The 23,628-nt window shown below is 49.1% G+C and overlaps 42 non-coding genes across 42 annotated transcripts; all 42 read right to left on the reverse strand.

Moving 5' to 3' along the window:
- Positions 1–218: 218 nt before the first annotated feature.
- On the reverse strand, positions 219–290 carry trnac-gca. Its single transcript has one exon. It is a non-coding gene; the product is annotated as a tRNA-Cys (tRNA).
- Positions 291–660: 370 nt separating this feature from the next.
- trnal-caa lies at positions 661–771 on the reverse strand. The gene is made up of 2 exons: positions 734–771; positions 661–706 (listed from the first exon to the last, which is right to left on the reverse strand). It is a non-coding gene; the product is annotated as a tRNA-Leu (tRNA).
- A 632-nt stretch (positions 772–1,403) lies between these two features.
- trnal-caa lies at positions 1,404–1,514 on the reverse strand. The gene is made up of 2 exons: positions 1,477–1,514; positions 1,404–1,449 (listed from the first exon to the last, which is right to left on the reverse strand). It is a non-coding gene; the product is annotated as a tRNA-Leu (tRNA).
- Positions 1,515–2,155: 641 nt separating this feature from the next.
- trnal-caa lies at positions 2,156–2,266 on the reverse strand. The gene is made up of 2 exons: positions 2,229–2,266; positions 2,156–2,201 (listed from the first exon to the last, which is right to left on the reverse strand). It is a non-coding gene; the product is annotated as a tRNA-Leu (tRNA).
- Positions 2,267–2,469: 203 nt separating this feature from the next.
- trnac-gca lies at positions 2,470–2,541 on the reverse strand. The gene has a single exon. It is a non-coding gene; the product is annotated as a tRNA-Cys (tRNA).
- Positions 2,542–3,216: 675 nt separating this feature from the next.
- On the reverse strand, positions 3,217–3,288 carry trnac-gca. The gene has a single exon. It is a non-coding gene; the product is annotated as a tRNA-Cys (tRNA).
- Positions 3,289–4,411: 1,123 nt separating this feature from the next.
- Positions 4,412–4,522, reverse strand: trnal-caa. Its single transcript has 2 exons — positions 4,485–4,522; positions 4,412–4,457 (listed from the first exon to the last, which is right to left on the reverse strand). It is a non-coding gene; the product is annotated as a tRNA-Leu (tRNA).
- A 203-nt stretch (positions 4,523–4,725) lies between these two features.
- On the reverse strand, positions 4,726–4,797 carry trnac-gca. The gene has a single exon. It is a non-coding gene; the product is annotated as a tRNA-Cys (tRNA).
- A 1,134-nt stretch (positions 4,798–5,931) lies between these two features.
- On the reverse strand, positions 5,932–6,042 carry trnal-caa. The gene is made up of 2 exons: positions 6,005–6,042; positions 5,932–5,977 (listed from the first exon to the last, which is right to left on the reverse strand). It is a non-coding gene; the product is annotated as a tRNA-Leu (tRNA).
- A 190-nt stretch (positions 6,043–6,232) lies between these two features.
- On the reverse strand, positions 6,233–6,304 carry trnac-gca. Its single transcript has one exon. It is a non-coding gene; the product is annotated as a tRNA-Cys (tRNA).
- A 370-nt stretch (positions 6,305–6,674) lies between these two features.
- On the reverse strand, positions 6,675–6,785 carry trnal-caa. The gene is made up of 2 exons: positions 6,748–6,785; positions 6,675–6,720 (listed from the first exon to the last, which is right to left on the reverse strand). It is a non-coding gene; the product is annotated as a tRNA-Leu (tRNA).
- Positions 6,786–6,975: 190 nt separating this feature from the next.
- Positions 6,976–7,047, reverse strand: trnac-gca. The gene has a single exon. It is a non-coding gene; the product is annotated as a tRNA-Cys (tRNA).
- Positions 7,048–7,421: 374 nt separating this feature from the next.
- trnal-caa lies at positions 7,422–7,532 on the reverse strand. Its single transcript has 2 exons — positions 7,495–7,532; positions 7,422–7,467 (listed from the first exon to the last, which is right to left on the reverse strand). It is a non-coding gene; the product is annotated as a tRNA-Leu (tRNA).
- Positions 7,533–7,722: 190 nt separating this feature from the next.
- trnac-gca lies at positions 7,723–7,794 on the reverse strand. The gene has a single exon. It is a non-coding gene; the product is annotated as a tRNA-Cys (tRNA).
- A 370-nt stretch (positions 7,795–8,164) lies between these two features.
- trnal-caa lies at positions 8,165–8,275 on the reverse strand. The gene is made up of 2 exons: positions 8,238–8,275; positions 8,165–8,210 (listed from the first exon to the last, which is right to left on the reverse strand). It is a non-coding gene; the product is annotated as a tRNA-Leu (tRNA).
- Positions 8,276–8,465: 190 nt separating this feature from the next.
- Positions 8,466–8,537, reverse strand: trnac-gca. The gene has a single exon. It is a non-coding gene; the product is annotated as a tRNA-Cys (tRNA).
- A 371-nt stretch (positions 8,538–8,908) lies between these two features.
- trnal-caa lies at positions 8,909–9,019 on the reverse strand. Its single transcript has 2 exons — positions 8,982–9,019; positions 8,909–8,954 (listed from the first exon to the last, which is right to left on the reverse strand). It is a non-coding gene; the product is annotated as a tRNA-Leu (tRNA).
- A 203-nt stretch (positions 9,020–9,222) lies between these two features.
- Positions 9,223–9,294, reverse strand: trnac-gca. The gene has a single exon. It is a non-coding gene; the product is annotated as a tRNA-Cys (tRNA).
- A 371-nt stretch (positions 9,295–9,665) lies between these two features.
- trnal-caa lies at positions 9,666–9,776 on the reverse strand. Its single transcript has 2 exons — positions 9,739–9,776; positions 9,666–9,711 (listed from the first exon to the last, which is right to left on the reverse strand). It is a non-coding gene; the product is annotated as a tRNA-Leu (tRNA).
- Positions 9,777–10,421: 645 nt separating this feature from the next.
- Positions 10,422–10,532, reverse strand: trnal-caa. The gene is made up of 2 exons: positions 10,495–10,532; positions 10,422–10,467 (listed from the first exon to the last, which is right to left on the reverse strand). It is a non-coding gene; the product is annotated as a tRNA-Leu (tRNA).
- A 190-nt stretch (positions 10,533–10,722) lies between these two features.
- On the reverse strand, positions 10,723–10,794 carry trnac-gca. Its single transcript has one exon. It is a non-coding gene; the product is annotated as a tRNA-Cys (tRNA).
- A 376-nt stretch (positions 10,795–11,170) lies between these two features.
- Positions 11,171–11,281, reverse strand: trnal-caa. The gene is made up of 2 exons: positions 11,244–11,281; positions 11,171–11,216 (listed from the first exon to the last, which is right to left on the reverse strand). It is a non-coding gene; the product is annotated as a tRNA-Leu (tRNA).
- A 1,405-nt stretch (positions 11,282–12,686) lies between these two features.
- trnal-caa lies at positions 12,687–12,797 on the reverse strand. The gene is made up of 2 exons: positions 12,760–12,797; positions 12,687–12,732 (listed from the first exon to the last, which is right to left on the reverse strand). It is a non-coding gene; the product is annotated as a tRNA-Leu (tRNA).
- Positions 12,798–12,987: 190 nt separating this feature from the next.
- Positions 12,988–13,059, reverse strand: trnac-gca. Its single transcript has one exon. It is a non-coding gene; the product is annotated as a tRNA-Cys (tRNA).
- A 370-nt stretch (positions 13,060–13,429) lies between these two features.
- Positions 13,430–13,540, reverse strand: trnal-caa. The gene is made up of 2 exons: positions 13,503–13,540; positions 13,430–13,475 (listed from the first exon to the last, which is right to left on the reverse strand). It is a non-coding gene; the product is annotated as a tRNA-Leu (tRNA).
- A 190-nt stretch (positions 13,541–13,730) lies between these two features.
- On the reverse strand, positions 13,731–13,802 carry trnac-gca. Its single transcript has one exon. It is a non-coding gene; the product is annotated as a tRNA-Cys (tRNA).
- Positions 13,803–14,173: 371 nt separating this feature from the next.
- On the reverse strand, positions 14,174–14,284 carry trnal-caa. Its single transcript has 2 exons — positions 14,247–14,284; positions 14,174–14,219 (listed from the first exon to the last, which is right to left on the reverse strand). It is a non-coding gene; the product is annotated as a tRNA-Leu (tRNA).
- A 203-nt stretch (positions 14,285–14,487) lies between these two features.
- trnac-gca lies at positions 14,488–14,559 on the reverse strand. The gene has a single exon. It is a non-coding gene; the product is annotated as a tRNA-Cys (tRNA).
- Positions 14,560–14,930: 371 nt separating this feature from the next.
- trnal-caa lies at positions 14,931–15,041 on the reverse strand. The gene is made up of 2 exons: positions 15,004–15,041; positions 14,931–14,976 (listed from the first exon to the last, which is right to left on the reverse strand). It is a non-coding gene; the product is annotated as a tRNA-Leu (tRNA).
- A 645-nt stretch (positions 15,042–15,686) lies between these two features.
- Positions 15,687–15,797, reverse strand: trnal-caa. The gene is made up of 2 exons: positions 15,760–15,797; positions 15,687–15,732 (listed from the first exon to the last, which is right to left on the reverse strand). It is a non-coding gene; the product is annotated as a tRNA-Leu (tRNA).
- A 190-nt stretch (positions 15,798–15,987) lies between these two features.
- Positions 15,988–16,059, reverse strand: trnac-gca. The gene has a single exon. It is a non-coding gene; the product is annotated as a tRNA-Cys (tRNA).
- Positions 16,060–16,430: 371 nt separating this feature from the next.
- Positions 16,431–16,541, reverse strand: trnal-caa. The gene is made up of 2 exons: positions 16,504–16,541; positions 16,431–16,476 (listed from the first exon to the last, which is right to left on the reverse strand). It is a non-coding gene; the product is annotated as a tRNA-Leu (tRNA).
- A 645-nt stretch (positions 16,542–17,186) lies between these two features.
- On the reverse strand, positions 17,187–17,297 carry trnal-caa. The gene is made up of 2 exons: positions 17,260–17,297; positions 17,187–17,232 (listed from the first exon to the last, which is right to left on the reverse strand). It is a non-coding gene; the product is annotated as a tRNA-Leu (tRNA).
- Positions 17,298–17,487: 190 nt separating this feature from the next.
- trnac-gca lies at positions 17,488–17,559 on the reverse strand. Its single transcript has one exon. It is a non-coding gene; the product is annotated as a tRNA-Cys (tRNA).
- Positions 17,560–18,992: 1,433 nt separating this feature from the next.
- On the reverse strand, positions 18,993–19,064 carry trnac-gca. The gene has a single exon. It is a non-coding gene; the product is annotated as a tRNA-Cys (tRNA).
- Positions 19,065–19,435: 371 nt separating this feature from the next.
- Positions 19,436–19,546, reverse strand: trnal-caa. The gene is made up of 2 exons: positions 19,509–19,546; positions 19,436–19,481 (listed from the first exon to the last, which is right to left on the reverse strand). It is a non-coding gene; the product is annotated as a tRNA-Leu (tRNA).
- Positions 19,547–19,736: 190 nt separating this feature from the next.
- Positions 19,737–19,808, reverse strand: trnac-gca. The gene has a single exon. It is a non-coding gene; the product is annotated as a tRNA-Cys (tRNA).
- A 376-nt stretch (positions 19,809–20,184) lies between these two features.
- On the reverse strand, positions 20,185–20,295 carry trnal-caa. The gene is made up of 2 exons: positions 20,258–20,295; positions 20,185–20,230 (listed from the first exon to the last, which is right to left on the reverse strand). It is a non-coding gene; the product is annotated as a tRNA-Leu (tRNA).
- Positions 20,296–20,940: 645 nt separating this feature from the next.
- trnal-caa lies at positions 20,941–21,051 on the reverse strand. Its single transcript has 2 exons — positions 21,014–21,051; positions 20,941–20,986 (listed from the first exon to the last, which is right to left on the reverse strand). It is a non-coding gene; the product is annotated as a tRNA-Leu (tRNA).
- Positions 21,052–21,700: 649 nt separating this feature from the next.
- Positions 21,701–21,811, reverse strand: trnal-caa. Its single transcript has 2 exons — positions 21,774–21,811; positions 21,701–21,746 (listed from the first exon to the last, which is right to left on the reverse strand). It is a non-coding gene; the product is annotated as a tRNA-Leu (tRNA).
- A 645-nt stretch (positions 21,812–22,456) lies between these two features.
- Positions 22,457–22,567, reverse strand: trnal-caa. The gene is made up of 2 exons: positions 22,530–22,567; positions 22,457–22,502 (listed from the first exon to the last, which is right to left on the reverse strand). It is a non-coding gene; the product is annotated as a tRNA-Leu (tRNA).
- A 203-nt stretch (positions 22,568–22,770) lies between these two features.
- On the reverse strand, positions 22,771–22,842 carry trnac-gca. Its single transcript has one exon. It is a non-coding gene; the product is annotated as a tRNA-Cys (tRNA).
- Positions 22,843–23,628: the final 786 nt, after the last annotated feature.

Below are 23,628 nucleotides of genomic sequence, written 5' to 3' on the forward strand. Positions count from 1 at the left end.
CTCGGCCATCCTGACTGGCAGAGCTAAAGTGAGACGAGCTGCTCGAAGCTTGTGTTTTTTGCGGAGGAGACTGAGGAGACACATTTTCAGCAGTCCTTTCATTTTCACTTGAAGCATTTGCTTTCAGGTCACGGAGTGACCAGTTTACCAGGCTGTCACAAAAACGGCAAAACAGTTGGGCAAACGCATTTGCGCAGGCCAGTTTGTGTGCATGTTTGAGGGGGCACCAGGATTTGAACCTGGGACCTCTTGATCTGCAGTCAAATGCTCTACCACTGAGCTATACCCCCTGCACAGCGAGGTGGACCAGACTGTTGCTTATTTTGTATCACACTGCGGCTGAAACGCCCTCAACACTGCTGAACTCAAGCATTTCTTTTACCTGTCTGACTGTCTTCACTCTCTGGAGTGGCAAAGGCACCGCTCTCAACTGAATGCAATTTAACCTTGTGCCAGAATTTTGGGTGGTAGCAAAAATAGTCAGGTCAGTAGTAAAAGAGCAGATTTCATTGTGTTCCGTTGAGTAAAATCAGCTAATCTTCCATGGAGGACTTGGTGTTGTGGTCCAGTCAGCCTCACCGGTGTCCATTTTGACGTCTTTTCTCGCACAACCACTTCCCTGCGATGGGTCTGTCCATTGCCACTTCAAATAAAAGCCTATGTCAGAAGTGGGATTCGAACCCACGCCTCCATTCGGAGACCAGAAATCCCTTGCCTGAGGAAGGCACTTCGCGTTGAGTCTGGCGCCTTAGACCGCTCGGCCATCCTGACTGGCAGAGCTAAAGTGAGACGAGCTGCTCGAATCTTGTGTTTTTTGCGGAAAAGACTGAGGAGACACATTTTCAGCAGTCCTTTCATTTTCAGTTGAAGCATTTGCTTTCAGGTCACGGAGTGACCAGTTTACCAGGCTGACACAAAAACGGCAAACGCATTTGCGCACGCCAGCTTGCGTGCATGTTTGAGAGGGCACCAGGATTTGAACCTGGGACCTCTTGATCTGCAGTCAAATGCTCTACCACTGAGCTATACCCCCTGCACAGCGAGGTGGACCAGACTGTTGCTTATTTTGTATCACACTGCGGCTGAAACGCCCTCAACACTGCTGAACTCAAGCATTTCTTTTACCTGTCTGACTGTCTTCACTCTCTGGAGTGGCAAAGGCACCGCTCTCAACTGAATGCAATTTAACCTTGTGCCAGAATTTTGGGTGGTAGCAAAAATAGTCAGGTCAGTAGTAAAAGAGCAGATTTCATTGTGTTCCGTTGAGTAAAATCAGCTAATCTTCCATGGAGGACTTGGTGTTGTGGTCCAGTCAGCCTCACCGGTGTCCATTTTGACGTCTTTTCTCGCACAACCACTTCCCTGCGATGGGTCTGTCCATTGCCACTTCAAATAAAAGCCTGTGTCAGAAGTGGGATTCGAACCCACGCCTCCATTCGGAGACCAGAAATCCCTTGCCTGGGGAAGGCACTTCGCCTTGAGTCTGGCGCCTTAGACCGCTCGGCCATCCTGACTGGCAGAGCTAAAGTGAGACGAGCTGCTCGAAGCTTGTGTTTTTTGCGGAGGAGACTGAGGAGACACATTTTCAGCAGTCCTTTCATTTTCAGTTGAAGCATTTGCTTTCAGGTCACGGAGTGACCAGTTTACCAGGCTGACACAAAAACGGCAAACGCATTTGCGCACGCCAGCTTGCGTGAATGTTTGAGGGGGCACCAGGATTTGAACCTGGGACCTCTTGATCTGCAGTCAAATGCTCTACCAGTGAGCTATACCCCCTGCACAACGAGGTGGACCAGACTGTTGCTTATTTTGTATCACACTGCGGCTGAAACACCCTCAACACTGCTGAACTCAAGCATTTCTTTTACCTTACCTGTCTGACTGTCTTCACTCTCTGGAGTGGCAAAGGCAACGCTCTCAACTGAATGCAATTACACCTTGTGCCAGAATTTTGGGTGGTAGCAAAAATAGTCAGGTCTGTAGTAAAAGAGCAGATTTCATTGTGTTCCGTTGAGTAAAATCAGCTAATCTTCCATGGAGGACTTGGTGTTGGAAAATAGCCAGTCAGCCTCACCGGTGTCCATTTTGACGTCTTTTCTCGCATAACCACTTCCCTGCGATGGGTCTGTCCATTGCCACTTCAAATAAAAGCCTATGTCAGAAGTGGGATTCGAACCCACGCCTCCATTCGGAGACCAGAAATCCCTTGCCTGAGGAAGGCACGTCGCCTTGAGTCTGGCGCCTTAGACCGCTCGGCCATCCTGACTGGCAGAGCTAAAGTGAGACGAGCTGCTCGAAGCTTGTGTTTTTTGCGGAGGAGACTGAGGAGACACATTTTCAGCAGTCCTTTCATTTTCAGTTGAAGCATTTGCTTTCAGGTCACGGAGTGACCAGTTTACCAGGCTGTCACAAAATCGGCAAAACAGTTAGGCAAACGCATTTGCGCAGGCCAGTTTGCGTGCATGTTTGAGGGGGCACCAGGATTTGAACCTGGGACCTCTTGATCTGCAGTCAAATGCTCTACCACTGAGCTATACCCCCTGCACAGCGAGGTGGACCAGACTGTTGCTTATTTTGTATCACACTGCGGCTGAAACGCCCTCAACACTGCTGAACTCAAGCATTTCTTTTACCTGTCTGACTGTCTTCACTCTCTGGAGTGGCAAAGGCAACACTCTCAACTGAATGCAATTAAACCTTGTGCCAAAATTTTGGGTGGTAGCAAAAATAGTCAGGTCTGTAGTAAAAGTGCAGATTTCATTGTGTTCCGTTGAGTAAAATCAGCTAATCTTCCATGGAGGACTTGGTGTTGGAAAATAGCCAGTCAGCCTCACCGGTGTCCATTTTGTCGTCTTTTCTCGCACAACCACTTCCCTGCGATGGGTCTGTCCATTGCCACTTCAAATAAAAGCCTATGTCAGAAGTGAGATTCGAACCCACGCCTCCATTCGGAGACCAGCAATCCCTTGCCTGAGGAAGGCACTTCGCCTTGAGTCTGGCGCCTTAGACCGCTCAGCCATCCTGACTGGCAGAACTAAAGTGAGACGAGCTGCTCGAATCTTGTGTTTTTTGCGGAAAAGACTGAGGAGACACATTTTCAGCAGTCCTTTCATTTTCAGTTGAAGCATTTGCTTTCAGGTCACGGAGTGACCAGTTTACCAGGCTGACACAAAAACGGCAAACGCATTTGCGCACGCCAGCTTGCGTGCATGTTTGAGGGGGCACCAGGATTTGAACCTGGGACCTCTTGATCTGCAGTCAAATGCTCTACCACTGAGCTATACCCCCTGCACAGCGAGGTGGACCAGACTGTTGCTTATTTTGTATCACACTGCGGCTGAAACGCCCTCAACACTGCTGAACTCAAGTATTTCTTTTACTTGTCTGACTGTCTTCACTTTCTGGAGTGGCAAAGGCACCGCTCTCAACTGAATGCAATTACACCTTGTGCCAGAATTTTGGGTGGTAGCAAAAATAGTCAGGTCTGTAGTAAAAGAGATTTCATTGTGTTCCGTTGAGTAAAATCAGCTAATCTTCCATGGAGGACTTGGTGTTGGAAAATAGCCAGTCAGCCTCACCGGTGTCCATTTTGACGTCTTTTCTCGCACAACCACTTCTCTGCGATGGGTCTGTCCATTGCCACTTCAAATAAAAGCCTATGTCAGAAGTGGGATTCGAACCCATGCCTCCATTCAGAGACCAGAAATCCCTTGCCTGGGGAAGGCACTTCGCCTTGAGTCTGGCGCCTTAGACCGCTCGGCCATCCTGACTGGCAGAGCTAAAGTGAGACGAGCTGCTCGAAGCTTGTGTTTTTTGCGGAGGAGACTGAGGAGACACATTTTCAGCAGTCCTTTCATTTTCAGTTGAAGCATTTGCTTTCAGGTCACGGAGTGACCAGTTTACCAGGCTGACACAAAAACGGCAAACGCATTTGCGCACGCCAGCTTGCGTGAATGTTTGAGGGGGCACCAGGATATGAACCTGGGACCTCTTGATCTGCAGTCAAATGCTCTACCACTGAGCTATACCCCCTGCACAGCGAGGTGGACCAGACTGTTGCTTATTTTGTATCACACTGCGGCTGAAACACCCTCAACACTGCTGAACTCAAGCATTTCTTTTACCTTACCTGTCTGACTGTCTTCACTCTCTGGAGTGGCAAAGGCAACGCTCTCAACTGAATGCAATTACACCTTGTGCCAGAATTTTGGGTGGTAGCAAAAATAGTCAGGTCTGTAGTAAAAGAGCAGATTTCATTGTGTTCCGTTGAGTAAAATCAGCTAATCTTCCATGGAGGACTTGGTGTTGGAAAATAGCCAGTCAGCCTCACCGGTGTCCATTTTGACGTCTTTTCTCGCATAACCACTTCCCTGCGATGGGTCTGTCCATTGCCACTTCAAATAAAAGCCTATGTCAGAAGTGGGATTCGAACCCACGCCTCCATTCGGAGACCAGAAATCCCTTGCCTGAGGAAGGCACGTCGCCTTGAGTCTGGCGCCTTAGACCGCTCGGCCATCCTGACTGGCAGAGCTAAAGTGAGACGAGCTGCTCGAAGCTTGTGTTTTTTGCGGAGGAGACTGAGGAGACACATTTTCAGCAGTCCTTTCATTTTCAGTTGAAGCATTTGCTTTCAGGTCACGGAGTGACCAGTTTACCAGGCTGTCACAAAATCGGCAAAACAGTTAGGCAAACGCATTTGCGCAGGCCAGTTTGCGTGCATGTGTGAGGGGGCACCAGGATTTGAACCTGGGACCTCTTGATCTGCAGTCAAATGCTCTACCACTGAGCTATACCCCCTGCACAGCGAGGTGGACCAGACTGTTGCTTATTTTGTATCACACTGCGGCTGAAACGCCCTCAACACTGCTGAACTCAAGCATTTCTTTTACCTGTCTGACTGTCTTCACTCTCTGGAGTGGCAAAGGCAACGCTCTCAACTGAATGCAATTAAACCTTGTGCCAAAATTTTGGGTGGTAGCAAAAATAGTCAGGTCTGTAGTAAAAGTGCAGATTTCATTGTGTTCCGTTGAGTAAAATCAGCTAATCTTCCATGGAGGACTTGGTGTTGGAAAATAGCCAGTCAGCCTCACCGGTGTCCATTTTGTCGTCTTTTCTCGCACAACCACTTCCCTGCGATGGGTCTGTCCATTGCCACTTCAAATAAAAGCCTATGTCAGAAGTGAGATTCGAACCCACGCCTCCATTCGGAGACCAGAAATCCCTTGCCTGAGGAAGGCACTTCGCCTTGAGTCTGGCGCCTTAGACCGCTCGGCCATCCTGACTGGCAGAACTAAAGTGAGACGAGCTGCTCGAATCTTGTGTTTTTTGCGGAAAAGACTGAGGAGACACATTTTCAGCAGTCCTTTCATTTTCAGTTGAAGCATTTGCTTTCAGGTCACGGAGTGACCAGTTTACCAGGCTGACACAAAAACGGCAAAACAGTTGGGCAAACGCATTTGCGCAGGCCAGTTTGTGTGCATGTTTGAGGGGGCACCAGGATATGAACCTGGGACCTCTTGATCTGCAGTCAAATGCTCTACCACTGAGCTATACCCCCTGCACAGCGAGGTGGACCAGACTGTTGCTTATTTTGTATCACACTGCGGCTGAAACGCCCTCAACACTGCTGAACTCAAGCATTTCTTTTACCTGTCTGACTGTCATCACTCTCTGGAGTGGCAAAGGCACCGCTCTCAACTGAATGCAATTTAACCTTGTGCCAGAATTTTGGGTGGTAGCATAAATAGTCAGGTCAGTAGTAAAAGAGCAGATTTCATTGTGTTCCGTTGAGTAAAATCAGCTAATCTTCCATGGAGGACTTGGTGTTGGAAAATAGCCAGTCAGCCTCACCGGTGTCCATTTTGACGTCTTTTCTCGCACAACCACTTCCCTGCGATGGGTCTGTCCATTGCCACTTCAAATAAATGCCTATGTCAGAAGTGGGATTCGAACCCACGCCTCCATTCGGAGACCAGAAATCCCTTGCCTGGGGAAGGCACTTCGCCTTGAGTCTGGCGCCTTAGACCGCTCGGCCATCCTGACTGGCAGAGCTAAAGTGAGACGAGCTGCTCGAATCTTGTGTTTTTTGCGGAAAAGACTGAGGAGACACATTTTCAGCAGTCCTTTCATTTTCAGTTGAAGCATTTGCTTTCAGGTCACGGAGTGACCAGTTTACCAGGCTGACACAAAAACGGCAAACGAATTTGCGCACGCCAGCTTGCGTGCATGTTTGAGGGGGCACCAGGATTTGAACCTGGGACCTCTTGATCTGCAGTCAAATGCTCTACCACTGAGCTATACCCCCTGCGCAGCGAGGTGGACCAGACTGTTGCTTATTTTGTATCACACTGCGGCTGAAACGCCCTCAACACTGCTGAACTCAAGCATTTCTTTTACCTGTCTGACTGTCTTCACTCTCTGGAGTGGCAAAGGCACCGCTCTCAACTGAATGCAATTTAACCTTGTGCCAGAATTTTGGGTGGTAGCATAAATAGTCAGGTCAGTAGTAAAAGAGCAGATTTCATTGTGTTCCGTTGAGTAAAATCAGCTAATCTTCCATGGAGGACTTGGTGTTGGGGTCCAGTCAGCCTCACCGGTGTCCATTTTGACGTCTTTTCTCGCACAACCACTTCCCTGCGATGGGTCTGTCCATTGCCACTTCAAATAAAAGCCTATGTCAGAAGTGGGATTCGAACCCACGCCTCCATTTGGAGACCAGAAATCCCTTGCCTGGGGAAGGCACTTCGCCTTGAGTCTGGCGCCTTAGACCGCTCGGCCATCCTGACTGGCAGAGCTAAAGTGAGACGAGCTGCTCGAATCTTGTGTTTTTTGCGGAAAACACTGAGGAGACACATTTTCAGCAGTCCTTTCATTTTCAGTTGAAGCATTTGCTTTCAGGTCACGGAGTGACCAGTTTACCAGGCTGACACAAAAACGGCAAACGAATTTGCGCACGCCAGCTTGCGTGCATGTTTGAGGGGGCACCAGGATTTGAACCTGGGACCTCTTGATCTGCAGTCAAATGCTCTACCACTGAGCTATACCCCCTGCACAGGGAGGTGGACCAGACTGTTGCTTATTTTGTATCACACTGCGGCTGAAACGCCCTCAACACTGCTGAACTCAAGCATTTCTTTTAGCTGTCTGACTGTCTTCACTCTCTGGAGTGGCAAAGGCACCGCTCTCAACTGAATGCAATTACACCTTGTGCCAGAATTTTGGGTGGTAGCATAAATAGTCAGGTCAGTAGTAAAAGAGCAGATTTCATTGTGTTCCGTTGAGTAAAATCAGCTAATCTTCCATGGAGGACTTGGTGTTGGAAAATAGCCAGTCAGCCTCACCGGTGTCCATTTTGACGTCTTTTCTCGCACAACCACTTCCCTGCGATGGGTCTGTCCATTGCCACTTCAAATAAATGCCTATGTCAGAAGTGGGATTCGAACCCACGCCTCCATTCGGAGACCAGAAATCCCTTGCCTGGGGAAGGCACTTCGCCTTGAGTCTGGCGCCTTAGACCGCTCGGCCATCCTGACTGGCAGAGCTAAAGTGAGACGAGCTGCTCGAATCTTGTGTTTTTTGCGGAAAAGACTGAGGAGACACATTTTCAGCAGTCCTTTCATTTTCAGTTGAAGCATTTGCTTTCAGGTCACGGAGTGACCAGTTTACCAGGCTGACACAAAAACGGCAAACGAATTTGCGCACGCCAGCTTGCGTGCATGTTTGAGGGGGCACCAGGATTTGAACCTGGGACCTCTTGATCTGCAGTCAAATGCTCTACCACTGAGCTATACCCCCTGCGCAGCGAGGTGGACCAGACTGTTGCTTATTTTGTATCACACTGCGGCTGAAACGCCCTCAACACTGCTGAACTCAAGCATTTCTTTTACCTGTCTGACTGTCTTCACTCTCTGGAGTGGCAAAGGCACCGCTCTCAACTGAATGCAATTTAACCTTGTGCCAGAATTTTGGGTGGTAGCATAAATAGTCAGGTCAGTAGTAAAAGAGCAGATTTCATTGTGTTCCGTTGAGTAAAATCAGCTAATCTTCCATGGAGGACTTGGTGTTGGGGTCCAGTCAGCCTCACCGGTGTCCATTTTGACGTCTTTTCTCGCACAACCACTTCCCTGCGATGGGTCTGTCCATTGCCACTTCAAATAAAAGCCTATGTCAGAAGTGGGATTCGAACCCACGCCTCCATTTGGAGACCAGAAATCCCTTGCCTGGGGAAGGCACTTCGCCTTGAGTCTGGCGCCTTAGACCGCTCGGCCATCCTGACTGGCAGAGCTAAAGTGAGACGAGCTGCTCGAATCTTGTGTTTTTTGCGGAAAACACTGAGGAGACACATTTTCAGCAGTCCTTTCATTTTCAGTTGAAGCATTTGCTTTCAGGTCACGGAGTGACCAGTTTACCAGGCTGACACAAAAACGGCAAACGAATTTGCGCACGCCAGCTTGCGTGCATGTTTGAGGGGGCACCAGGATTTGAACCTGGGACCTCTTGATCTGCAGTCAAATGCTCTACCACTGAGCTATACCCCCTGCACAGGGAGGTGGACCAGACTGTTGCTTATTTTGTATCACACTGCGGCTGAAACGCCCTCAACACTGCTGAACTCAAGCATTTCTTTTAGCTGTCTGACTGTCTTCACTCTCTGGAGTGGCAAAGGCACCGCTCTCAACTGAATGCAATTACACCTTGTGCCAGAATTTTGGGTGGTAGCAAAAATAGTCAGGTCTGTAGTAAAAGAGATTTCATTGTGTTCCGTTGAGTAAAATCAGCTAATCTTCCATGGAGGACTTGGTGTTGGAAAATAGCCAGTCAGCCTCACCGGTGTCCATTTTGACGTCTTTTCTCGCACAACCACTTCCCTGCGATGGGTCTGTCCATTGCCACTTCAAATAAAAGCCTATGTCAGAAGTGGGATTCGAACCCACGCCTCCATTCGGAGACCAGAAATCCCTTGCCTGGGGAAGGCACTTCACCTTGAGTCTGGCGCCTTAGACCGCTCGGCCATCCTGACTGGCAGAGCTAAAGTGAGACGAGCTGCTTGAAGCTTGTGTTTTTTGCGGAGGAGACTGAGGAGACACATTTTCAGCAGTCCTTTCATTTTCAGTTGAAGCATTTGCTTTCAGGTCACGGAGTGACCAGTTTACCAGGCTGTCACAAAATCGGCAAAACAGTTAGGCAAACGCATTTGCGCAGGCCAGTTTGCGTGCATGTTTGAGGGGGCACCAGGATTTGAACCTGGGACCTCTTGATCTGCAGTCAAATGCTCTACCACTGAGCTATACCCCCTGCACAGGAAGGTGGACCAGACTGTTGCTTATTTTGTATCACACTGCGGCTGAAACTCCCTCAACACTGCTGAACTCAAGCATTTCTTTTACCTGTCTGACTGTCTTCACTCTCTGGAGTGGCAAAGGCACCGCTCTCAACTGAATGCAATTACACCTTGTGCCAGAATTTTGGGTGGTAGCAAAAATAGTCAGGTCTGTAGTAAAAGAGATTTCATTGTGTTCCGTTGAGTAAAATCAGCTAATCTTCCATGGAGGACTTGGTGTTGGAAAATAGCCAGTCAGCCTCACCGGTGTCCATTTTGACGTCTTTTCTCGCACAACCACTTCCCTGCGATGGGTCTGTCCATTGCCACTTCAAATAAAAGCCTATGTCAGAAGTGGGATTCGAACCCACGCCTCCATTCGGAGACCAGAAATCCCTTGCCTGGGGAAGGCACTTCGCCTTGAGTCTGGCGCCTTAGACCGCTCGGCCATCCTGACTGGCAGAGCTAAAGTGAGACGAGCTGCTCGAAGCTTGTGTTTTTCACGGAGGAGACTGAGGAGACACATTTTCAGCAGTCCTTTCATTTTCAGTTGAAGCATTTGCTTTCAGGTCACGGAGTGACCAGTTTACCAGGCTGTCACAAAATCGGCAAAACAGTTAGGCAAACGCATTTGCGCAGGCCAGTTTGCGTGCATGTTTGAGGGGGCACCAGGATTTGAACCTGGGACCTCTTAATCTGCAGTCAAATGCTCTACCACTGAGGTATACCCCCTGCGCAGCGAGGTGGACCAGACTGTTGCTTATTTTGTATCACACTGCGGCTGAAACGCCCTCAACACTGCTGAACTCAAGCATTTCTTTTACCTGTCTGACTGTCTTCACTCTCTGGAGTGGCAAAGGCACCGCTCTCAACTGAATGCAATTTAACCTTGTGCCAGAATTTTGGGTGGTAGCATAAATAGTCAGGTCAGTAGTAAAAGAGCAGATTTCATTGTGTTCCGTTGAGTAAAATCAGCTAATCTTCCATGGAGGACTTGGTGTTGGGGTCCAGTCAGCCTCACCGGTGTCCATTTTGACGTCTTTTCTCGCACAACCACTTCCCTGCGATGGGTCTGTCCATTGCCACTTCAAATAAAAGCCTATGTCAGAAGTGGGGTTCGAACCCACGCCTCCATTCGGAGACCAGAAATCCCTTGCCTGGGGAAGGCACTTCGCCTTGAGTCTGGCGCCTTAGACCGCTAGGCCATCCTGACTGGCAGAGCTAAAGTGAGACGAGCTGCTCGAAGCTTGTGTTTTTTGCGGAGGAGACTGAGGAGACACATTTTCAGCAGTCCTTTCATTTTCAGTTGAAGCATTTGCTTTCAGGTCACGGAGTGACCAGTTTACCAGGCTGACACAAAAATGGCAAACGCATTTGCGCACGCCAGCTTGCGTGCATGTTTGAGGGGGCACCAGGATTTGAACCTGGGACCTCTTGATCTGCAGTCAAATGCTCTACCACTGAGCTATACCCCCTGCACAGCGAGGTGGACCAGACTGTTGCTTATTTTGTATCACACTGCGGCTGAAACGCCCTCAACACTGCTGAACTCAAGCATTTCTTTTACCTTACCTGTCTGACTGTCTTCACTCTCTGGAGTGGCAAAGGCAACGCTCTCAACTGAATGCAATTACACCTTGTGCCAGAATTTTGGGTGGTAGCAAAAATAGTCAGGTCTGTAGTAAAAGAGATTTCATTGTGTTCCGTTGAGTAAAATCAGCTAATCTTCCATGGAGGACTTGGTGTTGGAAAATAGCCAGTCAGCCTCACCGGTGTCCATTTTGACGTCTTTTCTCGCACAACCACTTCCCTGCGATGGGTCTGTCCATTGCCACTTCAAATAAAAGCCTATGTCAGAAGTGGGATTCGAACCCACGCCTCCATTCGGAGACCAGAAATCCCTTGCCTGGGGAAGGCACTTCGCCTTGAGTCTGGCGCCTTAGACCGCTCGGCCATCCTGACTGGCAGAGCTAAAGTGAGACGAGCTGCTCGAAGCTTGTGTTTTTCGCGGAGGAGACTGAGGAGACACATTTTCAGCAGTCCTTTCATTTTCAGTTGAAGCATTTGCTTTCAGGTCACGGAGTGACCAGTTTACCAGGCTGTCACAAAATCGGCAAAACAGTTAGGCAAACGCATTTGCGCAGGCCAGTTTGCGTGCATGTTTGAGGGGGCACCAGGATTTGAACCTGGGACCTCTTAATCTGCAGTCAAATGCTCTACCACTGAGGTATACCCCCTGCGCAGCGAGGTGGACCAGACTGTTGCTTATTTTGTATCACACTGCGGCTGAAACGCCCTCAACACTGCTGAACTCAAGCATTTCTTTTACCTGTCTGACTGTCTTCACTCTCTGGAGTGGCAAAGGCACCGCTCTCAACTGAATGCAATTTAACCTTGTGCCAGAATTTTGGGTGGTAGCATAAATAGTCAGGTCAGTAGTAAAAGAGCAGATTTCATTGTGTTCCGTTGAGTAAAATCAGCTAATCTTCCATGGAGGACTTGGTGTTGGGGTCCAGTCAGCCTCACCGGTGTCCATTTTGACGTCTTTTCTCGCACAACCACTTCCCTGCGATGGGTCTGTCCATTGCCACTTCAAATAAAAGCCTATGTCAGAAGTGAGATTCGAACCCACGCCTCCATTCGGAGACCAGAAATCCCTTGCCTGAGGAAGGCACTTCGCCTTGAGTCTGGCGCCTTAGACCGCTCGGCCATCCTGACTGGCAGAACTAAAGTGAGACGAGCTGCTCGAATCTTGTGTTTTTTGCGGAAAAGACTGAGGAGACACATTTTCAGCAGTCCTTTCATTTTCAGTTGAAGCATTTGCTTTCAGGTCACGGAGTGACCAGTTTACCAGGCTGACACAAAAACGGCAAAACAGTTGGGCAAACGCATTTGCGCAGGCCAGTTTGTGTGCATGTTTGAGGGGGCACCAGGATATGAACCTGGGACCTCTTGATCTGCAGTCAAATGCTCTACCACTGAGCTATACCCCCTGCACAGCGAGGTGGACCAGACTGTTGCTTATTTTGTATCACACTGCGGCTGAAACGCCCTCAACACTGCTGAACTCAAGCATTTCTTTTACCTGTCTGACTGTCATCACTCTCTGGAGTGGCAAAGGCACCGCTCTCAACTGAATGCAATTTAACCTTGTGCCAGAATTTTGGGTGGTAGCATAAATAGTCAGGTCAGTAGTAAAAGAGCAGATTTCATTGTGTTCCGTTGAGTAAAATCAGCTAATCTTCCATGGAGGACTTGGTGTTGGAAAATAGCCAGTCAGCCTCACCGGTGTCCATTTTGACGTCTTTTCTCGCACAACCACTTCCCTGCGATGGGTCTGTCCATTGCCACTTCAAATAAATGCCTATGTCAGAAGTGGGATTCGAACCCACGCCTCCATTCGGAGACCAGAAATCCCTTGCCTGGGGAAGGCACTTCGCCTTGAGTCTGGCGCCTTAGACCGCTCGGCCATCCTGACTGGCAGAGCTAAAGTGAGACGAGCTGCTCGAATCTTGTGTTTTTTGCGGAAAAGACTGAGGAGACACATTTTCAGCAGTCCTTTCATTTTCAGTTGAAGCATTTGCTTTCAGGTCACGGAGTGACCAGTTTACCAGGCTGACACAAAAACGGCAAACGAATTTGCGCACGCCAGCTTGCGTGCATGTTTGAGGGGGCACCAGGATTTGAACCTGGGACCTCTTGATCTGCAGTCAAATGCTCTACCACTGAGCTATACCCCCTGCGCAGCGAGGTGGACCAGACTGTTGCTTATTTTGTATCACACTGCGGCTGAAACGCCCTCAACACTGCTGAACTCAAGCATTTCTTTTACCTGTCTGACTGTCTTCACTCTCTGGAGTGGCAAAGGCACCGCTCTCAACTGAATGCAATTTAACCTTGTGCCAGAATTTTGGGTGGTAGCATAAATAGTCAGGTCAGTAGTAAAAGAGCAGATTTCATTGTGTTCCGTTGAGTAAAATCAGCTAATCTTCCATGGAGGACTTGGTGTTGGGGTCCAGTCAGCCTCACCGGTGTCCATTTTGACGTCTTTTCTCGCACAACCACTTCCCTGCGATGGGTCTGTCCATTGCCACTTCAAATAAAAGCCTATGTCAGAAGTGGGATTCGAACCCACGCCTCCATTTGGAGACCAGAAATCCCTTGCCTGGGGAAGGCACTTCGCCTTGAGTCTGGCGCCTTAGACCGCTCGGCCATCCTGACTGGCAGAGCTAAAGTGAGACGAGCTGCTCGAATCTTGTGTTTTTTGCGGAAAACACTGAGGAGACACATTTTCAGCAGTCCTTTCATTTTCAGTTGAAGCATTTGCTTTCAGGTCACGGAGTGACCAGTTTACCAGGCTGACACAAAAACGGCAAACGAATTTGCGCACGCCAGCTTGCGTGCATGTTTGAGGGGGCACCAGGATTTGAACCTGGGACCTCTTGATCTGCAGTCAAATGCTCTACCACTGAGCTATACCCCCTGCACAGGGAGGTGGACCAGACTGTTGCTTATTTTGTATCACACTGCGGCTGAAACGCCCTCAACACTGCTGAACTCAAGCATTTCTTTTAGCTGTCTGACTGTCTTCACTCTCTGGAGTGGCAAAGGCACCGCTCTCAACTGAATGCAATTACACCTTGTGCCAGAATTTTGGGTGGTAGCAAAAATAGTCAGGTCTGTAGTAAAAGAGATTTCATTGTGTTCCGTTGAGTAAAATCAGCTAATCTTCCATGGAGGACTTGGTGTTGGAAAATAGCCAGTCAGCCTCACCGGTGTCCATTTTGACGTCTTTTCTCGCACAACCACTTCCCTGCGATGGGTCTGTCCATTGCCACTTCAAATAAAAGCCTATGTCAGAAGTGGGATTCGAACCCACGCCTCCATTCGGAGACCAGAAATCCCTTGCCTGGGGAAGGCACTTCACCTTGAGTCTGGCGCCTTAGACCGCTCGGCCATCCTGACTGGCAGAGCTAAAGTGAGACGAGCTGCTTGAAGCTTGTGTTTTTTGCGGAGGAGACTGAGGAGACACATTTTCAGCAGTCCTTTCATTTTCAGTTGAAGCATTTGCTTTCAGGTCACGGAGTGACCAGTTTACCAGGCTGTCACAAAATCGGCAAAACAGTTAGGCAAACGCATTTGCGCAGGCCAGTTTGCGTGCATGTTTGAGGGGGCACCAGGATTTGAACCTGGGACCTCTTGATCTGCAGTCAAATGCTCTACCACTGAGCTATACCCCCTGCACAGGAAGGTGGACCAGACTGTTGCTTATTTTGTATCACACTGCGGCTGAAACTCCCTCAACACTGCTGAACTCAAGCATTTCTTTTACCTGTCTGACTGTCTTCACTCTCTGGAGTGGCAAAGGCACCGCTCTAAACTGAATGCAATTACACCTTGTGCCAGAATTTTGGGTGGTAGCAAAAATAGTCAGGTCTGTAGTAAAAGAGATTTCATTGTGTTCCGTTGAGTAAAATCAGCTAATCTTCCATGGAGGACTTGGTGTTGGAAAATAGCCAGTCAGCCTCACCGGTGTCCATTTTGACGTCTTTTCTCGCACAACCACTTCCCTGCGATGGGTCTGTCCATTGCCACTTCAAATAAAAGCCTATGTCAGAAGTGGGATTCGAACCCACGCCTCCATTCGGAGACCAGAAATCCCTTGCCTGGGGAAGGCACTTCGCCTTGAGTCTGGCGCCTTAGACCGCTCGGCCATCCTGACTGGCAGAGCTAAAGTGAGACGAGCTGCTCGAAGCTTGTGTTTTTCACGGAGGAGACTGAGGAGACACATTTTCAGCAGTCCTTTCATTTTCAGTTGAAGCATTTGCTTTCAGGTCACGGAGTGACCAGTTTACCAGGCTGTCACAAAATCGGCAAAACAGTTAGGCAAACGCATTTGCGCAGGCCAGTTTGCGTGCATGTTTGAGGGGGCACCAGGATTTGAACCTGGGACCTCTTAATCTGCAGTCAAATGCTCTACCACTGAGGTATACCCCCTGCGCAGCGAGGTGGACCAGACTGTTGCTTATTTTGTATCACACTGCGGCTGAAACGCCCTCAACACTGCTGAACTCAAGCATTTCTTTTACCTGTCTGACTGTCTTCACTCTCTGGAGTGGCAAAGGCACCGCTCTCAACTGAATGCAATTTAACCTTGTGCCAGAATTTTGGGTGGTAGCATAAATAGTCAGGTCAGTAGTAAAAGAGCAGATTTCATTGTGTTCCGTTGAGTAAAATCAGCTAATCTTCCATGGAGGACTTGGTGTTGGGGTCCAGTCAGCCTCACCGGTGTCCATTTTGACGTCTTTTCTCGCACAACCACTTCCCTGCGATGGGTCTGTCCATTGCCACTTCAAATAAAAGCCTATGTCAGAAGTGGGATTCGAACCCACGGCTCCATTCGGAGACCAGAAATCCCTTGCCTGAGGAAGGCACTTCGCCTTGAGTCTGGCGCCTTAGACCGCTCGGCCATCCTGACTGGCCGAGCTAAAGTGAGAAGAGCTGCTCGAATCTTGTGTTTTTTGCGGAAAAGACTGAGGAGACACATTTTCAGCAGTCCTTTCATTTTCAGTTGAAGCATTTGCTTTCAGGTCACGGAGTGACCAGTTTACCAGGCTGACACAAAAACGGCAAAGGCATTTGCGCACGCCAGCTTGCGTGCATGTTTGAGGGGGCACCAGGATTTGAACCTGGGACCTCTTGATCTGCAGTCAAATGCTCTACCACTGAGCTATACCCCCTGCACAGGAAGGTGGACCAGACTGTTGCTTATTTTGTATCACACTGCGGCTGAAACGCCCTCAACACTGCTGAACTCAAGCATTTCTTTTACCTGTCTGACTGTCTTCACTCTCTGGAGTGGCAAAGGCACCGCTCTCAACTGAATGCAATTACACCTTGTGCCAGAATTTTGGGTGGTAGCAAAAATAGTCAGGTCTGTAGTAAAAGAGATTTCATTGTGTTCCGTTGAGTAAAATCAGCTAATCTTCCATGGAGGACTTGGTGTTGGAAAAAAGCCAGTCAGCCTCACCGGTGTCCATTTTGACGTCTTTTCTCGCACAACCACTTCCCTGCGATGGGTCTGTCCATTGCCACTTCAAATAAAAGCCTATGTCAGAAGTGGGATTCGAACCCACGCCTCCATTCGGAGACCAGAAATCCCTTGCCTGGGGAAGGCACTTCGCCTTGAGTCTGGCGCCTTAGACCGCTCGGCCATCCTGACTGGCAGAGCTAAAGTGAGACGAGCTGCTCGAAGCTTGTGTTTTTCGCGGAGGAGACTGAGGAGACACATTTTCAGCAGTCCTTTCATTTTCAGTTGAAGCATTTGCTTTCAGGTCACGGAGTGACCAGTTTACCAGGCTGTCACAAAATCGGCAAAACAGTTAGGCAAACGCATTTGCGCAGGCCAGTTTGCGTGCATGTTTGAGGGGGCACCAGGATTTGAACCTGGGACCTCTTAATCTGCAGTCAAATGCTCTACCACTGAGGTATACCCCCTGCGCAGCGAGGTGGACCAGACTGTTGCTTATTTTGTATCACACTGCGGCTGAAACGCCCTCAACACTGCTGAACTCAAGCATTTCTTTTACCTGTCTGACTGTCTTCACTCTCTGGAGTGGCAAAGGCACCGCTCTCAACTGAATGCAATTTAACCTTGTGCCAGAATTTTGGGTGGTAGCATAAATAGTCAGGTCAGTAGTAAAAGAGCAGATTTCATTGTGTTCCGTTGAGTAAAATCAGCTAATCTTCCATGGAGGACTTGGTGTTGGGGTCCAGTCAGCCTCACCGGTGTCCATTTTGACGTCTTTTCTCGCACAACCACTTCCCTGCGATGGGTCTGTCCATTGCCACTTCAAATAAAAGCCTATGTCAGAAGTGGGATTCGAACCCACGCCTCCATTCGGAGACCAGAAATCCCTTGCCTGGGGAAGGCACTTCGCCTTGAGTCTGGCGCCTTAGACCGCTAGGCCATCCTGACTGGCAGAGTTAAAGTGAGACGAGCTGCTCGAAGCTTGTGTTTTTTGCGGAGGAGACTGAGGAGACACATTTTCAGCAGTCCTTTCATTTTCAGTTGAAGCATTTGCTTTCAGGTCACGGAGTGACCAGTTTACCAGGCTGACACAAAAATGGCAAACGCATTTGCGCACGCCAGCTTGCGTGCATGTTTGAGGGGGCACCAGGATTTGAACCTGGGACCTCTTGATCTGCAGTCAAATGCTCTACCACTGAGCTATACCCCCTGCACAGCGAGGTGGACCAGACTGTTGCTTATTTTGTATCACACTGCGGCTGAAACACCCTCAACACTGCTGAACTCAAGCATTTCTTTTACCTTACCTGTCTGACTGTCTTCACTCTCTGGAGTGGCAAAGGCAACGCTCTCAACTGAATGCAATTACACCTTGTGCCAGAATTTTGGGTGGTAGCAAAAATAGTCAGGTCTGTAGTAAAAGAGATTTCATTGTGTTCCGTTGAGTAAAATCAGCTAATCTTCCATGGAGGACTTGGTGTTGGAAAATAGCCAGTCAGCCTCACCGGTGTCCATTTTGACGTCTTTTCTCGCACAACCACTTCCCTGCGATGGGTCTGTCCATTGCCACTTCAAATAAAAGCCTATGTCAGAAGTGGGATTCGAACCCACGCCTCCATTCGGAGACCAGAAATCCCTTGCCTGGGGAAGGCACTTCGCCTTGAGTCTGGCGTCTTAGACCGCTCGGCCATCCTGACTGGCAGAGCTAAAGTGAGACGAGCTGCTCGAAGCTTGTGTTTTTCGCGGAGGAGACTGAGGAGACACATTTTCAGCAGTCCTTTCATTTTCAGTTGAAGCATTTGCTTTCAGGTCACGGAGTGACCAGTTTACCAGGCTGTCACAAAATCGGCAAAACAGTTAGGCAAACGCATTTGCGCAGGCCAGTTTGCGTGCATGTTTGAGGGGGCACCAGGATTTGAACCTGGGACCTCTTAATCTGCAGTCAAATGCTCTACCACTGAGGTATACCCCCTGCGCAGCGAGGTGGACCAGACTGTTGCTTATTTTGTATCACACTGCGGCTGAAACGCCCTCAACACTGCTGAACTCAAGCATTTCTTTTACCTGTCTGACTGTCTTCACTCTCTGGAGTGGCAAAGGCACCGCTCTCAACTGAATGCAATTTAACCTTGTGCCAGAATTTTGGGTGGTAGCATAAATAGTCAGGTCAGTAGTAAAAGAGCAGATTTCATTGTGTTCCGTTGAGTAAAATCAGCTAATCTTCCATGGAGGACTTGGTGTTGGGGTCCAGTCAGCCTCACCGGTGTCCATTTTGACGTCTTTTCTCGCACAACCACTTCCCTGCGATGGGTCTGTCCATTGCCACTTCAAATAAAAGCCTATGTCAGAAGTGGGATTCGAACCCACGGCTCCATTCGGAGACCAGAAATCCCTTGCCTGAGGAAGGCACTTCGCCTTGAGTCTGGCGCCTTAGACCGCTCGGCCATCCTGACTGGCCGAGCTAAAGTGAGACGAGCTGCTCGAATCTTGTGTTTTTTGCGGAAAAGACTGAGGAGACACATTTTCAGCAGTCCTTTCATTTTCAGTTGAAGCATTTGCTTTCAGGTCACGGAGTGACCAGTTTACCAGGCTGACACAAAAACGGCAAAGGCATTTGCGCACGCCAGCTTGCGTGCATGTTTGAGGGGGCACCAGGATTTGAACCTGGGACCTCTTGATCTGCAGTCAAATGCTCTACCACTGAGCTATACCCCCTGCACAGGAAGGTGGACCAGACTGTTGCTTATTTTGTATCACACTGCGGCTGAAACGCCCTCAACACTGCTGAACTCAAGCATTTCTTTTACCTGTCTGACTGTCTTCACTCTCTGGAGTGGCAAAGGCACCGCTCTCAACTGAATGCAATTACACCTTGTGCCAGAATTTTGGGTGGTAGCAAAAATAGTCAGTTCTGTAGTAAAAGAGATTTCATTGTGTTCCGTTGAGTAAAATCAGCTAATCTTCCATGGAGGACTTGGTGTTGGAAAAAAGCCAGTCAGCCTCACCGGTGTCCATTTTGACGTCTTTTCTCGCACAACCACTTCCCTGCGATGGGTCTGTCCATTGCCACTTCAAATAAAAGCCTATGTCAGAAGTGGGATTCGAACCCACGCCTCCATTCGGAGACCAGAAATCCCTTGCCTGGGGAAGGCACTTCGCCTTGAGTCTGGCGCCTTAGACCGCTAGGCCATCCTGACTGGCAGAGCTAAAGTGAGACGAGCTGCTCGAAGCTTGTGTTTTTTGCGGAGGAGACTGAGGAGAAACATTTTCAGCAGTCCTTTCATTTTCAGTTGAAGCATTTGCTTTCAGGTCACGGAGTGACCAGTTTACCAGGCTGACACAAAAATGGCAAACGCATTTGCGCACGCCAGCTTGCGTGCATGTTTGAGGGGGCACCAGGATTTGAACCTGGGACCTCTTGATCTGCAGTCAAATGCTCTACCACTGAGCTATACCCCCTGCACAGCGAGGTGGACCAGACTGTTGCTTATTTTGTATCACACTGCGGCTGAAACACCCTCAACACTGCTGAACTCAAGCATTTCTTTTACCTTACCTGTCTGACTGTCTTCACTCTCTGGAGTGGCAAAGGCAACGCTCTCAACTGAATGCAATTACACCTTGTGCCAGAATTTTGGGTGGTAGCAAAAATAGTCAGGTCTGTAGTAAAAGAGATTTCATTGTGTTCCGTTGAGTAAAATCAGCTAATCTTCCATGGAGGACTTGGTGTTGGAAAATAGCCAGTCAGCCTCACCGGTGTCCATTTTGACGTCTTTTCTCGCACAACCACTTCCCTGCGATGGGTCTGTCCATTGCCACTTCAAATAAAAGCCTATGTCAGAAGTGGGATTCGAACCCACGCCTCCATTCGGAGACCAGAAATCCCTTGCCTGGGGAAGGCACTTCGCCTTGAGTCTGGCGCCTTAGACCGCTCGGCCATCCTGACTGGCAGAGCTAAAGTGAGACGAGCTGCTCGAAGCTTGTGTTTTTTGCGGAGGAGACTGAGGAGACACATTTTCAGCAGTCCTTTCATTTTCAGTTGAAGCATTTGCTTTCAGGTCACGGAGTGACCAGTTTACCAGGCTGTCACAGAATCGGCAAAACAGTTAGGCAAACGCATTTGCGCAGGCCAGTTTGCGTGCATGTTTGAGAGGGCACCAGGATTTGAACCTGGGACCTCTTGATCTGCAGTCAAATGCTTTACCACTGAGCTATACCCCCTGCACAGGAAGGTGGACCAGACTGTTGCTTATTTTGTATCACACTGCGGCTGAAACGCCCTCAACACTGCTGAACTCAAGCATTTCTTTTACCTGTCTGACTGTCTTCACTCTCTGGAGTGGCAAAGGCACCGCTCTCAACTGAATGCAATTTAACCTTGTGCGAGAATTTTGGGTGGTAGCAAAAATAGTCAGGTCAGTAGTAAAAGAGCAGATTTCATTGTGTTCCGTTGAGTAAAATCAGCTAATCTTCCATGGAGGACTTGGTGTTGGGGTCCAGTCAGCCTCACCGGTGTCCATTTTGACGTCTTTTCTCGCACAACCACTTCCCTGCGATGGGTCTGTCCATTGCCACTTCAAATAAAAGCCTATGTCAGAAGTGGGATTCGAACCCACGCCTCCATTCGGAGACCAGAAATCCCTTGCCTGGGGAAGGCACTTCGCCTTGAGTCTGGCGCCTTAGACCGCTCGGCCATCCTGACTGGCAGAGCTAAAGTGAGACGAGCTGCTTGAAGCTTGTGTTTTTTGCGGAGGAGACTGAGGAGACACATTTTCAGCAGTCCTTTCATTTTCAGTTGAAGCATTTGCTTTCAGGTCACGGAGTGACCAGTTTACCAGGCTGACACAAAAACGGCAAAACAGTTAGGCAAACGCACTTAAGCACGCCAGCTTGCGTGCATGTTTGAGGGGGCACCAGGATTTGAACCTAGGACCTCTTGATCTGCAGTCAAATGCTCTACCACTGAGCTATACCCCCTGCACAGGGAGGTGGACCAGACTGTTGCTTATTTTGTATCACACTGCGGCTGAAACGCCCTCAACACTGCTGAACTCAAGCATTTCTTTTACCTGTCTGACTGTCTTCACTCTCTGGAGTGGCAAAGGCACCGCTCTCAACTGAATGCAATTAAACCTTGTGCCAAAATTTTGGGTGGTAGCAAAAATAGTCAGGTCTGTAGTAAAAGAGCAGATTTCATTGTGTTCTGTTGAGTAAAATCAGCTAATCTTCCATGGAGGACTTGGTGTTGGAAAATAGCCAGTCAGCCTCACCGGTGTCCATTTTGACGTCTTTTCTCGCACAACCACTTCCCTGCGATGGGTCTGTCCATTGCCACTTCAAATAAAAGCCTATGTCAGAAGTGGGATTCGAACCCACGCCTCCATTCGGAGACCAGAAATCCCTTGCCTGAGGAAGGTACTTCGCCTTGAGTCTGGCGCCTTAGACCGCTCGGCCATCCTGACTGGCAGAGCTAAAGTGAGACGAGCTGCTCGAAGCTTGTGTTTTTTGCGGAAAAGACTGAGGAGACACATTTTCAGCAGTCCTTTCATTTTCAGTTGAAGCATTTGCTTTCAGGTCACGGAGTGACCAGTTTACCAGGCTGACACAAAAACGGCAAAACAGTTAGGCAAACGCACTTAAGCACGCCAGCTTGCGTGCATGTTTGAGGGAGCACCAGGATTTGAACCTGGGACCTCTTGATCTGCAGTCAAATGCTCTACCACTGAGCTATACCCCCTGCACAGCAAGGTGGACCAGACTGTTGCTTATTTTGTATCACACTGCGGCTGAAACGCCCTCAACACTGCTGAACTCAAGCATTTCTTTTACCTGTCTGACTGTCTTCACTCTCTGGAGTGGCAAAGGCACCGCTCTCAACTGAATGCAATTTAACCTTGTGCCAGAATTTTGGGTGGTAGCAAAAATAGTCAGGTCAGTAGTAAAAGAGCAGATTTCATTGTGTTCCGTTGAGTAAAATCAGCTAATCTTCCATGGAGGACTTGGTGTTGGGGTCCAGTCAGCCTCACCGGTGTCCATTTTGACGTCTTTTCTCGCACAACCACTTCCCTGCGATGGGTCTGTCCATTGCCACTTCAAATAAAAGCCTATGTCAGAAGTGGGATTCGAACCCACGCCTCCATTCGGAGACCAGAAATCCCTTGCCTGGGGAAGGCACTTCGCCTTGAGTCTGGCGCCTTAGACCGCTCGGCCATCCTGACTGGCAGAGCTAAAGTGAGACGAGCTGCTCGAAGCTTGTGTTTTTTGCGGAGGAGACTGAGGAGACACATTTTCAGCAGTCCTTTTATTTTCAGTTGAAGCATTTGCTTTCAGGTCACGGAGTGACCAGTTTACCAGGCTGACACAAAAACGGCAAAACAGTTAGGCAAACGCACTTAAGCACGCCAGCTTGCGTGCATGTTTGAGGGGGCACCAGGATTTGAACCTGGGACCTCTTGATCTGCAGTCAAATGCTCTACCACTGAGCTATACCCCCTGCACAGGGAGGTGGACCAGACTGTTGCTTATTTTGTATCACACTGCGGCTGAAACGCCCTCAACACTGCTGAACTCAAGCATTTCTTTTACCTGTCTGACTGTCTTCACTCTCTGGAGTGGCAAAGGCACCGCTCTCAACTGAATGCAATTAAACCTTGTGCCAAAATTTTGGGTGGTAGCAAAAATAGTCAGGTCTGTAGTAAAAGAGCAGATTTCATTGTGTTCTGTTGAGTAAAATCAGCTAATCTTCCATGGAGGACTTGGTGTTGGAAAATAGCCAGTCAGCCTCACCGGTGTCCATTTTGACGTCTTTTCTCGCACAACCACTTCCCTGCGATGGGTCTGTCCATTGCCACTTCAAATAAAAGCCTATGTCAGAAGTGGGATTCGAACCCAAGCCTCCATTCGGAGACCAGAAATCCCTTGCCTGAGGAAGGTACTTCGCCTTGAGTCTGGCGCCTTAGACCGCTCGGCCATCCTGACTGGCAGAGCTAAAGTGAGACGAGCTGCTCGAAGCTTGTGTTTTTTGCGGAAAAGACTGAGGAGACACATTTTCAGCAGTCCTTTCATTTTCAGTTGAAGCATTTGCTTTCAGGTCACGGAGTGACCAGTTTACCAGGCTGACACAAAAACGGCAAAACAGTTAGGCAAACGCACTTAAGCACGCCAGCTTGCGTGCATGTTTGAGGGAGCACCAGGATTTGAACCTGGGACCTCTTGATCTGCAGTCAAATGCTCTACCACTGAGCTATACCCCCTGCACAGCAAGGTGGACCAGACTGTT

Source organism: Alosa sapidissima, chromosome 8, assembly GCF_018492685.1.
Source record: "Alosa sapidissima isolate fAloSap1 chromosome 8, fAloSap1.pri, whole genome shotgun sequence".
Taxonomy (NCBI): domain Eukaryota; kingdom Metazoa; phylum Chordata; class Actinopteri; order Clupeiformes; family Clupeidae; genus Alosa; species Alosa sapidissima.